The sequence below is a fragment of the Armigeres subalbatus genome, chromosome 1 (genome assembly GCF_024139115.2).
Source record: "Armigeres subalbatus isolate Guangzhou_Male chromosome 1, GZ_Asu_2, whole genome shotgun sequence".
Classification (NCBI taxonomy): Eukaryota; Metazoa; Arthropoda; class Insecta; order Diptera; family Culicidae; genus Armigeres; species Armigeres subalbatus.
In genome coordinates this window covers 62,789,110-62,800,821 of record NC_085139.1, presented here as the reverse complement: position 1 = coordinate 62,800,821, position 11,712 = coordinate 62,789,110, and positions in this window count along the sequence as shown.

Genomic DNA, 11,712 nt, shown 5'->3' with positions numbered 1-11,712 from the left:
ATTTTAGAAACACTACATTTATTCACGGACACAAATTTTTATTTGGACTTAATCTAATATTTATTTTCCTATTTTTAACACCGAACAGTAAACAGCAATTTCTAGCGTACTCCCTCCGCGTACTCCGTCATCTGCAGACACGATCGCATATGCGATGTTATCGATCGGCCCCAGCAGTCCACTGAGAGTCGGCTCATCTCTTATCTCCCATTCTAGTCGTATCACTGAATTACTTGACCATAGCATTTGGGCGACGGGTAAAGCTGATATCCATACACATATCAGCAGGGCACAATCATTTGTTGCCTAATGGAGTTTGTTTTGATTCTCTATCGTTCGTCAGTAGTGATGAGAATAATAGATATGGTGCTGGTTTCATTCCCCAGATGTAGGTCAGATTTGTGCATCTTGATCGGAAAGGTTGAAGTCTGATGGGTTGGTGTCACTCTTAGACATCCTCACCCACCCAGTATCCTATGTCTGAAAGAAAAGAAAAAATCCTCTTCTGCTGGAGAAAGGGAATACAAAGTTTGCTCGTCAGTCAATGCATTGATTGTTCGTGCTGATCCTTGGTCGAATATTGGCAGAACGCAAAGTTTTCGACTGCTCGTTTCATCAGACCTGCAGCTTCTTTTCAATGTATTTCTTTGAACTACTCCGTCATTCCCAGGATGCAATTGAAGGATTCGTGCCATTTTTCCACTTCATAGGCGGTAGATTATCGTACTTTTATGACGACAAGTTTCCAACTTCTATTTTGACCGCCGGCTTCCAACGTTTGGACCTACCCACCGCAACTGACACAAATACTCTCTTCTCCACCTCTTCCAAAAGTCCTGCAGCATTCATTGTATTGACTGATATTAGCTCAGTCGATTTAACGGTACACTATTTCTAAATTTGGTTCAGGGAAGCATTGATTGTATTTGAAGAACCGACCAGAAAATGACCTGGGGTTGGTGGTTCCGAGATCCCGCAAGGATCGTCAGACATCGGCGTTAGTGGTCTCCGAATTAAGACACCCTTCAATTTTGAACCAAAAAGGATATTGGGGAATCTTCAGGGACATTGGTGTTTCTCCAACCACCTTGATCAGGTGATTCTTCGCCGAACAAACGGCCACTTCCACAGCCCTCCAAAATGTAATTGCACTGGGCGGACTGAAGTGCCAGTGGATTCCCTCCTCTGCGCATTCCTTGCAAACCTTTTCTCGATGATCCGAGCTCTGCAGCAGTATGAAAATCCTTCATCAAATTCCTAGCACCAACAAAATTTGTCCCATTGTCGGAATACATATCCCGACACCTTCCTCTTCTATAATAAAGCGATTTTAGTCTTGCTGAACCGATCTGTACTTAGGTCCGGCACTGGCTCAAATGGACCGCTTTAGTGCTGAGCATACTCGGCTCCGCCATACCTTCACAACTGGACGTCGAGGTGCGGGTCTCATAAAAAAGGACCGAAGTAGTCTACACCAATCTGTGAAATGGGCTAGACACGGTGACTTTCTTGGTGCAGGCAGTTCTCCCCATAAACTGTTGTATCGATGTTGGTTTGCACGGAAACATTTTGAACATTATTGAACGATGTTCCGTGCCACCTCCTTCAACAGCCCAGAATCTTAGACGGACATTTCCGGTAGCAACTGCGGCCCTGCGTGTAGAAGTTGTAAGTGGTAGTGTTTCAAAATTATCCTGGTGAGTTTGTGTCGAGCAGGAAGAACCATCGAATGTTTTGGCTTCCCGTTCTGCTGACTTACTCAATCGCCACTCCGATTCGGATGACTTGGTCGCAAATACGTGGGTTGAACCACCGAAGTGGAATTTCCTCGAAACAGTGTTCCCCCCTGGATAGTGCCTTCCACTCGTGGCAAAACCTCCTGCTGGATGCGCCGAACGATCCCGCAAATTCCGCTTCTCTGAGTCTTGGGCCGATAGAAATTCTGCCAGTGTCCTATTTTGAGGTATTCTTCAGAAGCTTCGCAAGACGCAACCAGATGGCTACTGTCGGATTAGATCTGAATGCAAGTAGAATTTCTCCAAATGCCAATCGTTGAAATCGGCGTTCGCCGAAACAGCGCAAACCGCTGCGCCGCCTTTCTTTCTCTGCTTCTTCTGAGCTTGATGAGCATGAAGCTGCAGGCCAGTGATCTGAAGGTTCTTTCAACCAATCTGGTCCCTCCCACCAGAAAGCATTATCTAGGATATCCTTCGGTGAGATACCTCTTGAGATCAAATCCGCCGGGTTCTAGCTAGCTAAAACGGTAATGTCCACTCCTGCGGGTTCCCCGGGGGCACCTTGCATGTACCAGGAGTGGCCAATGTGGTCACTTATCGATTTCGAGCGCATTATCATCTATTTTGTGGAAAATCGGCAAACAGAACAGCCGCACGGTATATTTTGGTGCTAAAACGAAATGTCCTTTCTTGCGGGTTAACTGGGGAACCTTGCATGTACCAGGAGTGGCCAATGTGGTCCTTATCGATTCAAGCGCATATACATCTGTTTGGTGGAAAATCCCGGCGACAGAGCCGCGCACATGTACTCTGGTGCTAAAACGAAATGTCCTCCTGCGGGTTCCCAGAGGCTGCTGCATGTACCAATAGTGGCCAATGTGGTCTTTATCGATTTCAAGCGCATTATCATCTATTTTGTGGAAAATCATTACGACAGAGCCGCCATGCCTTATGTTTTAGTGCTAAAACGGAAATGTCCTCCTGCGGATTCCCCAGGGCACCTTGCATGTACAAGGTGGCCAATGTGGTCTTTTATCGATTTCAAGCGCACTATCATCTATTTTTGTGGAAATCATTACGACAAGACCGCCGCGCATGTATTTTAATTATAAAACGGAAATGTTCCCTCATGCCGCGGATTCCCAGGTGGCCAATATGGTCACTTATCGTTCAAACGCATAACCATCTGTTTGGTGGAAAAATCATGACGACAGAGCCACCGCACGGTATATTTTTAGTGCTAAAACGGAAATGTCCCCTCCTGCGGGTTCCCCAGGGGCACCTTGCATGTACCAGGAATGGCCACTTTCGTCGGAAAGCCCTCTCATGGACCATACATTTACCGTTTAAGAGAATATATGAAGAATTAGCGATCAAATGGCATATATGGAGCGATTTTTATGCTCCCCTTATATGACCGACAAAGGTCCCCGTGGAGAATCGTTCCAGTGGCCATTGTCTCTGACTGTATATCACCATAACCACAAAATTGATAAGGTTTATCTTTCGAACGGTATATAAACTTTGTAATTCGGTTATAATTTGACTGTTTTATAAGCATTTACATTTCTGGGTCAATATGACCCCAACATCTTATTCGTCAAGTTTTTTCTAATATCCGAAGAAGGTTAAAGACAGGGTGATGCGGCAGATAGCATCGTTTCACAGATATCCTGCTTCCATCTTCGACATGTGTCCCAATTGGATGTACTCCCCATGAACTGGTGGTATTGCTCCGCAAACTGGCATCCTTCGCCAATCTGCGTTCCGTGCCTTGCATTACGGAATGCGATGTCCCGTGACTCGCCAACCTGGAAACTGCGTCTTCATCCTTTGGCAGCGAAATGGAGTACCGCCATCAGTTCTGAACCGACTTCAAAAGTTGTCCTCACTGATTTTCCTCAGATGAAAACACCTTGGAATTTCCAACTTCTTCACTAACCCAAAACCGTGCGACTACCTCCTCTAATACCTTTGGTTGCCGTACTGCAGTTGATACGTAGGTCTTGTGTAGGGTTGAGCCTCCGCAGACCACCATCCGAACACCGAATCGTTTAGTGTCGTGGTGGTCTCCAGTGGAAATTCTTCGACCAGACTCGAAGAAATCGAAAAAGGATTCGATACTGATGCCATCCACTGAACTTGGACTAAAATATATGGGATCTATGATTTTATCTCGACTGGGCATCGACCATCCTTGTGTATTCACACTTGCCGTAGGTAAATCCACCGTAACCTTTGGGAGGACGAGGAAATTCATATTCCGCGAGTAACTCTTGAACAGACCGAAATACAGTGATCTGATGCTTCACTCTCGTAGCATGTCAATGCCGAAATGCAAGAGATCTCAACCTTCTCTCGATGTGACCTGAGGCGTTGACTCAATCGTTCGGCGATGAAATTACTCTCGGAGCCGGAATCCAAAAGAGCACGAGCGGAAGCAGCTACCCTCGTCATCTTCCATGATAACGACCGCCGTAGCCAGCAAAACCTTGGAAAAGGTGATCAAGAGTGAAGACCGGACACAGTTGCCCTTAAAAAGTGCTGGAGATTTGTACATGGTTTTGCTAGGAATTCCGAGAAGAATTTTGGAGAAACATTCTGAAATTCCTGGAGGAACTACCAGGAGGAAGATTCCTGGAGGAACTCCAGAATTATCCTGGAGGAACTAGGTTCCGGAGGAAATTCAGAGAGTTCCTGGAGAACAGAGACTCTGAGAACTAGAGGAGTTCCTGAGGAACTCCAGGATTCCGAGGACCTAGGAGAGTTCCTGGAGGAACTTGCGGAGGAGATTCCTGGAGAACTGGTGGGTTCTGGAGGAAATCCTCCAGATGCTGAGTTCCTGGAGGAACCTCCAGAGGAGTTCCTGGAGGAACCTCCAGAGGAGTTCCTGGAGGAACCTCCAGAGGAGTTCCTGGAGGAACCTCCAGAGGAGTTCCTGGAGGAACCTCCAGAGGAGTTCCTGGAGGAACCTCCAGAGGAGTTCCTGGAGGAACCTCCAGAGGAGTTCCTGGAGGAACCTCCAGAGAATTCCTGGAGGAACCTCCGGAGGAATTCCTGAAGGAACCTCGGAAGAATTCCTGGAGAACCTCCGGAGGAATTCCTGGAGGAACTTCGGAGGAATTCCTGGAGGAGAACTCCGGAGGAATTCTGGAAGGAACTTCGGAGGAATTCCTGGAGAACTTCAGAGGAATTCCTGGAGGAACTTCCAGTCGAGAATTCCTGGAGGAACTCCGGAGGAATACCTGGAGGAAGTTTCGGAGGAATTCCTGGAGGAACTTCCGGGCGAATCCCTGGAAGATCTTCCCAGAGGTGTTTCCGGAGGAATGTCCGGAGGTACTTCTTGACGAATGTCCCAACTAACTTGTGGAGGAATTTGGATGGTATTTGCTACGAATTCCGGAAAATTTTGGAGAAACATTATGAGGAATTCCTGGAGAAGCTTCCCGAAGATTTCCTGGAGGAACTTCCAAATTAATTCCTGGGGGAGCTTACGGAGGAATTCATGGAGGAACTTCAAAAGGAATTCCTGGAGAAACTTTCGGAGGAATTCCTGAAGGAACTAGGAGATTCCTGGAAGAATTGCGGAGGAATTCTGGAGGAACTTGCGGAGGAATTCTTGAGGAACTTCGAAAGATTCCGATTCGATCTGGAGATCTTCTGAAGGAATTCCGGGAGAAACTTCGGAGAATTCTGGAGGACTTCTAGGAGAATTCTGGAGTAATTCCGGAAGAATTCCTGGGGAACTTCGGAGGAAAGTCGGAAGAAGCTTGCGGAGGATTCCTGGAGAACTTGTGGAGGAATTCCTGGAGGAACTTCCAGAGGAAATCCTGGAGGAACTTGGGAAGAATTTTTGAGAAACATTCTGAGAATTTTGGGTCGAATTTCTGGAGGAAGCTTTTCAGATTTCCTGGAGGGTAGTGGAGAATTTCTGGTGGAATTCCTGGAGGAACTTTGGTGGAATTCCTGGAGGAATTCCGGAGGAACTTCTGGCAGAATTTGGAGGAATTCTGGAGGAACTTCGGAGGAATTCTGGAGGAACCTCAGGAGGCGTTTCTTGGTGGAACTTCGGAGGTTCCGGAGGAAACTTGGGGAGTAATTCTGGGAGGAACTTCCGGAGGAATTCCTTGCGGAACCTCCGAAGGAATTCCTGGTGGGACCTCCGGAGGAACTCCTGGAGGAGCTTCAGGAGGAATTCCTGGAGGAGCTTCCGGAGGACTGGAGAACTTCGGAAGTTCCTGGAGGAACTTCGGAGGAGTCCTGGAGGAACTTCGGAGGGATTCCTGAGGAACTTCCGGAGGAATTCCTGGAGGAACTTCCGGAGAGGAATACCTGAGGAATTTTTGGAGAAATTCCTGGAGGAACCTCCGCAGTTTCGGAGAAGTACCTGGAGGAACTTTCGGAGGAATTCCTGGAGGGAGTTCCGGAGAATTCCTGGGACCGGAAGTCCTGGAGAACTTTCGGAGGAGTTCTGGAGGAGACTTCCGGAGGAATTCCTGGAGGAACTTCGGAGGAATTCCTGGAGACGGAATTCCTGGAGGAATTCCTGGAGGAACTTCCGGAGGAATTCCTGGAGACTTCGGAGGGAATTCCTGGAGGAACTTCTGGAGGGAAATTCCTGGAGGAACTGTTCCGGAGGAATTCCTGGAGGAACTTCGGAGGAATTCTGGAGGAACTTCCGGAGAATTCCTGGAGAAACTTCCGGAGGAAATCCTGGAGGAACTTCCGGAGAAATTCCTGGAGAGGAACTTCCAGGAGGAATTCCTGGAGGGAACCTGGAGAATTCAGAAGAACTCACGGAGGATTTCTGGAAGAACTTCGGAGAATTCACGGAGGAATTCCTGGAGGAACTTCGGAGATTCCTGGAGGAATTCCTGGAGAAGCTTCCTCAGGAATACTGTATACAATATATTTTTCTCTATTACAACAGACGAGTACCGCATAAAACATCCTACTGAGTCTTTGCAAGGGCGTAGCCAGACGGGGCGAAAGGGGGGGCGGGCGTCGCCCCCCCTAAATTGTGGAAAGATTGAACGGGTACTGAAAAGAATTCCCTCAAGCATGTCCCTTTTACGATCCAATCATATACAGAAATAGGTGGATGAAATTCAAAAGATTCTTAAAACTTTTTAGGGCACCCAGGATCCATAATTTATGAAAGTTCAAAACAACTCGAAACATTTTGGGCTCAAGGTTCTCCTTGAATCATACAAGGCTCCCCTGAAATTCTTTCTTCTCTCCAGATTTACTTCTGGAATGTTTCTTCGGCTATTTTCTCTGTTCAGGAACAATCCGGCATTTCCTTCAGGCATGCATTCAGGGAGTTCCGTCAAAAGGCTACGGAATTTCTTCCCCCAAAATTCTGAAGTTTCTCCAAAAATTTATGACGGGAAATCCTCCGATTTAGCTCCATAATTTCATTTGTAAATCTATAAGAAATTCCTTCGTATTTCCCCAGAAATTCTTACAGGTATTTTTTCGGGAGTTTCTTCAGGTATTCTCCGGATTCAGAATTTTCCAGGAGATTTCCGCGGAAGTGTAACTAGAATTCCTTCCGGACTTTCCTCGGAATTTACTTGATATCGTTCCAAAGTTCTTCCAGAAATTTCTTCGACAACAACCGCAGAGATTTTCTTCAGACAATTACATCTGGGAATACTTTCAGAGTTTCAATTGGGAAATTTCGCAGTTATTCCTCCTGGTATTTTTCTAATTCCTTCTAGATATTTTTTCGGAAATTGCTTGAACTTCTGCAATTATTTCAGGACAGTGATTGATGTTTCAGGAGTTCCTTACGGGAGTTCTTCTCTCCAGGAGTTTTTCAGAATTCTCACGGTAATACCTTCAGGAACTTTACAGGAATTCCGACGATATTTAGCAGAAATTTCACTGGGAAATGGATATTCGGAAGTTTTCTTCAGAAATTTTTTCTCTTCCTCTAGGGATTCCTCTCTCGGAGATTCTCTGAGTTCAGAGTTCCTTCGAATTCTCGAGGCTTTCATTAAGGAATTCCAGGTTCCTCCTGAATTCTTTAGCCGATATTTACCTTCTAGAGAGTTCTCCTAAATTGGATCTTGACGAGATTCTCCGAATTTCTCAAATCCTTCCGTGAGTTCTTCAACAAATCTCAGTTCACCTGGCAGCGTTCTCGAGAATTCCTCTGATAATTATCTCAGAAATTCCTATAGAAACCTCCAGAGTCCTCCGGAGTAATCCTCCATTCTGGAGTTCCTCCAGGAGTTCCTTTCAGAGAACACCGGAGGAGAAACTGCGTGAAAAAACTTCGAGGATCTCGTAAAAACTGCTGGTGGATCTCCTCGGAAAATTCCCTGAACTGACCGAGGAGCTCCAAATTCCGCAGAACTCCCGAGGAATTTCAGGAAGGAACTCCTAGAAAGAAATTCAGAGGGTACTCCCGGATGAGCTCCCAGAGAAACTATCGGAAGAACTTCGGGAGAATTTCCGAAAGCTTAATTCTGAAGAAAGCCTAAATGATTTCCTGAAAAATCCTGAATAATTTCCCTGGAACATTTCTGGTGGAACCCTGGAAGGATTCTCCGGAGAAACTCCTGGATGGTGATGGTGGAATTCCCGGAGGAACTCCGAAGAGAATTTTTCTGAGAAAATCTGAGCTCCAGGGAGAATGTTTCAAAGGAACTCCGGAGAACTTCAGATCTCGGAAACAAGAAAATCTCTTAAGACAAATCTCGTCTAGCTGGAGAACCATTGTTTAGGGTTTCAGCTGACCTGATCATCAGAGGACTCTCTCGAAAGAATTCCCTAGAGTGAGCCTGCGAGAAATTCTCGAGGAGCTTCTGGTGGAAAATCATATAAATTCTGAAGAAGCCTAACATAATTCCAATTCTGCCCGAAATTCGGTGCCAAATTCCTGTAGAAATTCTTTGAAATTTTCTGAAATTATTCGAAACAATTCTGGAAAATTTTACGGAATTTACACAAAAAATTCGAAGATTTTTCGTAAAATTCTCAGAAATGTTTACAGCAATTCTGCGGAATTTCCACGGAATATTCTTATTCTTAAAATTATAGAAACAGCACAAAATCAATTGAATTATTCCAGAATTCTACAGAACTTATAAAAAGTTCGTGAAGATTTTCTTGGAGTAAATATTAGTGGAAATTTCGTATCAATTCGGCAAAATTTGGTGGAATTGCAGACACTAGAAGAAGTTGCTGGAAGAATCCTGATGAAATTTCGGATAGAATGCTGCCAGGAGCAATTGTCGAAGAATTCCTGGAGAAAGCTTGCATATTGATTTTTCTGCCTATTTATAATAAATATTATTTCCAGAGAGGATTTGTTTAGAAATTCAGAAGTATGGTTCTAGTTTTCTTAAACTTATGGAAGAATCAGAATTTTATAATAATTGTTATAGCCGATGTTATATTCTTTCTGAATACTAAGTTCGTTTTTACCTTTATTTAAAAATATCTGATGAGCAATAAATCACGCATTTTTAAATCCATTATTGTTTTAATCATTATTGTTTCGATTTGGCTTGGATTTGGTTTCATGTGTTAACATTGTATGTTTTATAAAACTACTATAAAACTACGATTTAGAAGACCAAAAAAGTTGGCCCTCCCTTCTCGAAATCCTGGCTACGCCCATGGGTCTTTGTTCACGAGTGTAGAACTAATTCTATTCAGTCTAGAAAATTTTTGGATAGCTGGACAAGCCATCACTTGACTGTCCATAATAACTATCATGTCATACAATTACGAAAGTCTTCAACAAGTTTGTTTTTCGGTTCCAGTTCAAAAATAATTCCAGTACAATCCCATTTAGACCGCATAAAGAAGTTTTGACTGCACTACCATCCAGTAAAAATACCTCCAGTCTGTCAAACGACTAATGGAACATTACCAAACTGGTCAAGCTTGGTTTGACCAACATTGACTCCATCTCTTGTTTATTCAAACATCCATCAAGTTTACCAACAGCGGCACGAACAATCAATTTATTCGACTAACAAATCACACACGAATGACTGGGCGTAGATTGAGCGCAACCATCAAAAATATATGAGTTTGTACAACTTCACTATAAATACTCAAACATTGACTCCACCGGACAACTCAAACCAAAATCAAACCGTTTTATTTTTTCCAACCAGGCCGCCAACTGTCAAATGGTTGTTCGAACAACTTAACACACGTTCAAACAAAGCAGCAACCAAAGCGTTTCCTTGAGGGCGGAGTCATTGTCCGTCAAACTGCATGACTGGTGTGTACGCTGCATAACACAAGAGCTGTATGCTATGTAGGTGGGTAGTGTTGCCGTCAAATTTATGAATTTTTCCCACTTTTTAATGTTTCGAAATACTAGAAATATTTGGTAGGGACACGGCAGGTATTTCAAATCCCATCGTCATGGGGCCTAAAACCAGCAAGCAATGTACATTGCTAGAATTCCACTATAGCAGAACGTTTCTCCTGAAGCTTACGATTTGGTACGTATGAGTTTACAAAAAGCAGCTTTTTTATAGGTTTTCGAGACTATGACGAACAGACGAAAATACCTGCCGTGTCCCTATGTAAGTTTGGATGAAAAAAATGTATTTGGAAGACGTTACTGTTATTACCTTAGTGAAAATTAATTGAGCAAACTAATTTTATTGACTGTACGATGTATGATCAGATGTTCTACATATGATTATTCAAGTTCAAATCGTCAGTTTGGCAACGCGTTCTTCGACTGGAAACAAAGCGACGAAAAAGAAAATTTCAAAACCTTTAGAGTTTGAAAAAATAGATTATTTTAGCGCCTTTCGGGAGTTTTCGAAGATTAATTTCTTACTCCAGCAATAGATATTGCTTTCATTTAGTGCATAGAGGAAAACTAATGTAAAAAAGTGTAGTTACGAAGTGAGTGATATTCGTGGATTATGATGGCGATGCTGCGTGCCTTTACTAGGAGAAGAAGCTGTTGGATTTCTTTCGTCGCACGAATAAGGTAGGAAATTGAGCAAATAATCTGGATCGCAAAGTTTGTGATCAGGAAATGTTCTCAAGAAAATGACACCCAGAATGTGATTTCCAATGATCTCCAATCATAGTGTAGGGATCAATCATTCGATGATAAGTTTGAATTTGATATGACAGGAATTAGCGCACAACCCCATTATAGCGTGGAACGTAATACGAAATAATGTGTTTATTTTGGACAAATTATACTTATATCCTGCGCAGCAAATAACTTTCTTCTCGATATTGATCACCTGCATCCAGGCTAGTGCTCTTATAATATTCCTACTGCATCTCTTTTATGCTTGGCCACGACGGACATTTTCTCAAGTTGGGCATGGAAAAATACAGATTAAACCACCTTGAGAAACAGACCGAGTGAATTGGTTCAATTAAATTAAAATGCCAGATGCAGTGTAATGCAACAACACCTTCGCCATCATTGGATCAAAAGCAGCAGCGGCAACCGCAGCAGCAACGAAAAAGTTTTCAAGCGATAAAACAACGCGTCTTGAAAGAGCTACTCCCAGCAATAAGCTTAGTAATAATGGCAAAGTAATAAAAACGACGAACCAGAGACGCTTGTTGAATTTCAAAGTTCAGGAATGTGTTCTGGTTGTAATTTCCAATTAGAATTGAACCAAACCATCTAGCCGGCACGGCAGCGAGTCTAGGATCGTAAAACACGCTTTGTGTTGAAATTGGACTCGAGAGGGAAAAAAATCCACCAGAATGGCAAAATTTCACAGGGAGCGTGCTAATAATGCCGAATGTAGGAATTAAACGGGAAAAATGCCACCGTCATAAATCAAGTATAAGCGCAGCAGATCCGCCGCCAGCGCTGTCCAGTCTCCACCGGCTGGGGGGTGGTTGGGGTTAGGGTACGAGAATGGAAAATAATAAATAATTTGAAAAGTTTCGGTTTTGTTGGGCGCAGCCCAGAGGAAAAATGTTCATGCAACATGTGTGGTCAGCAATACGTAACTAC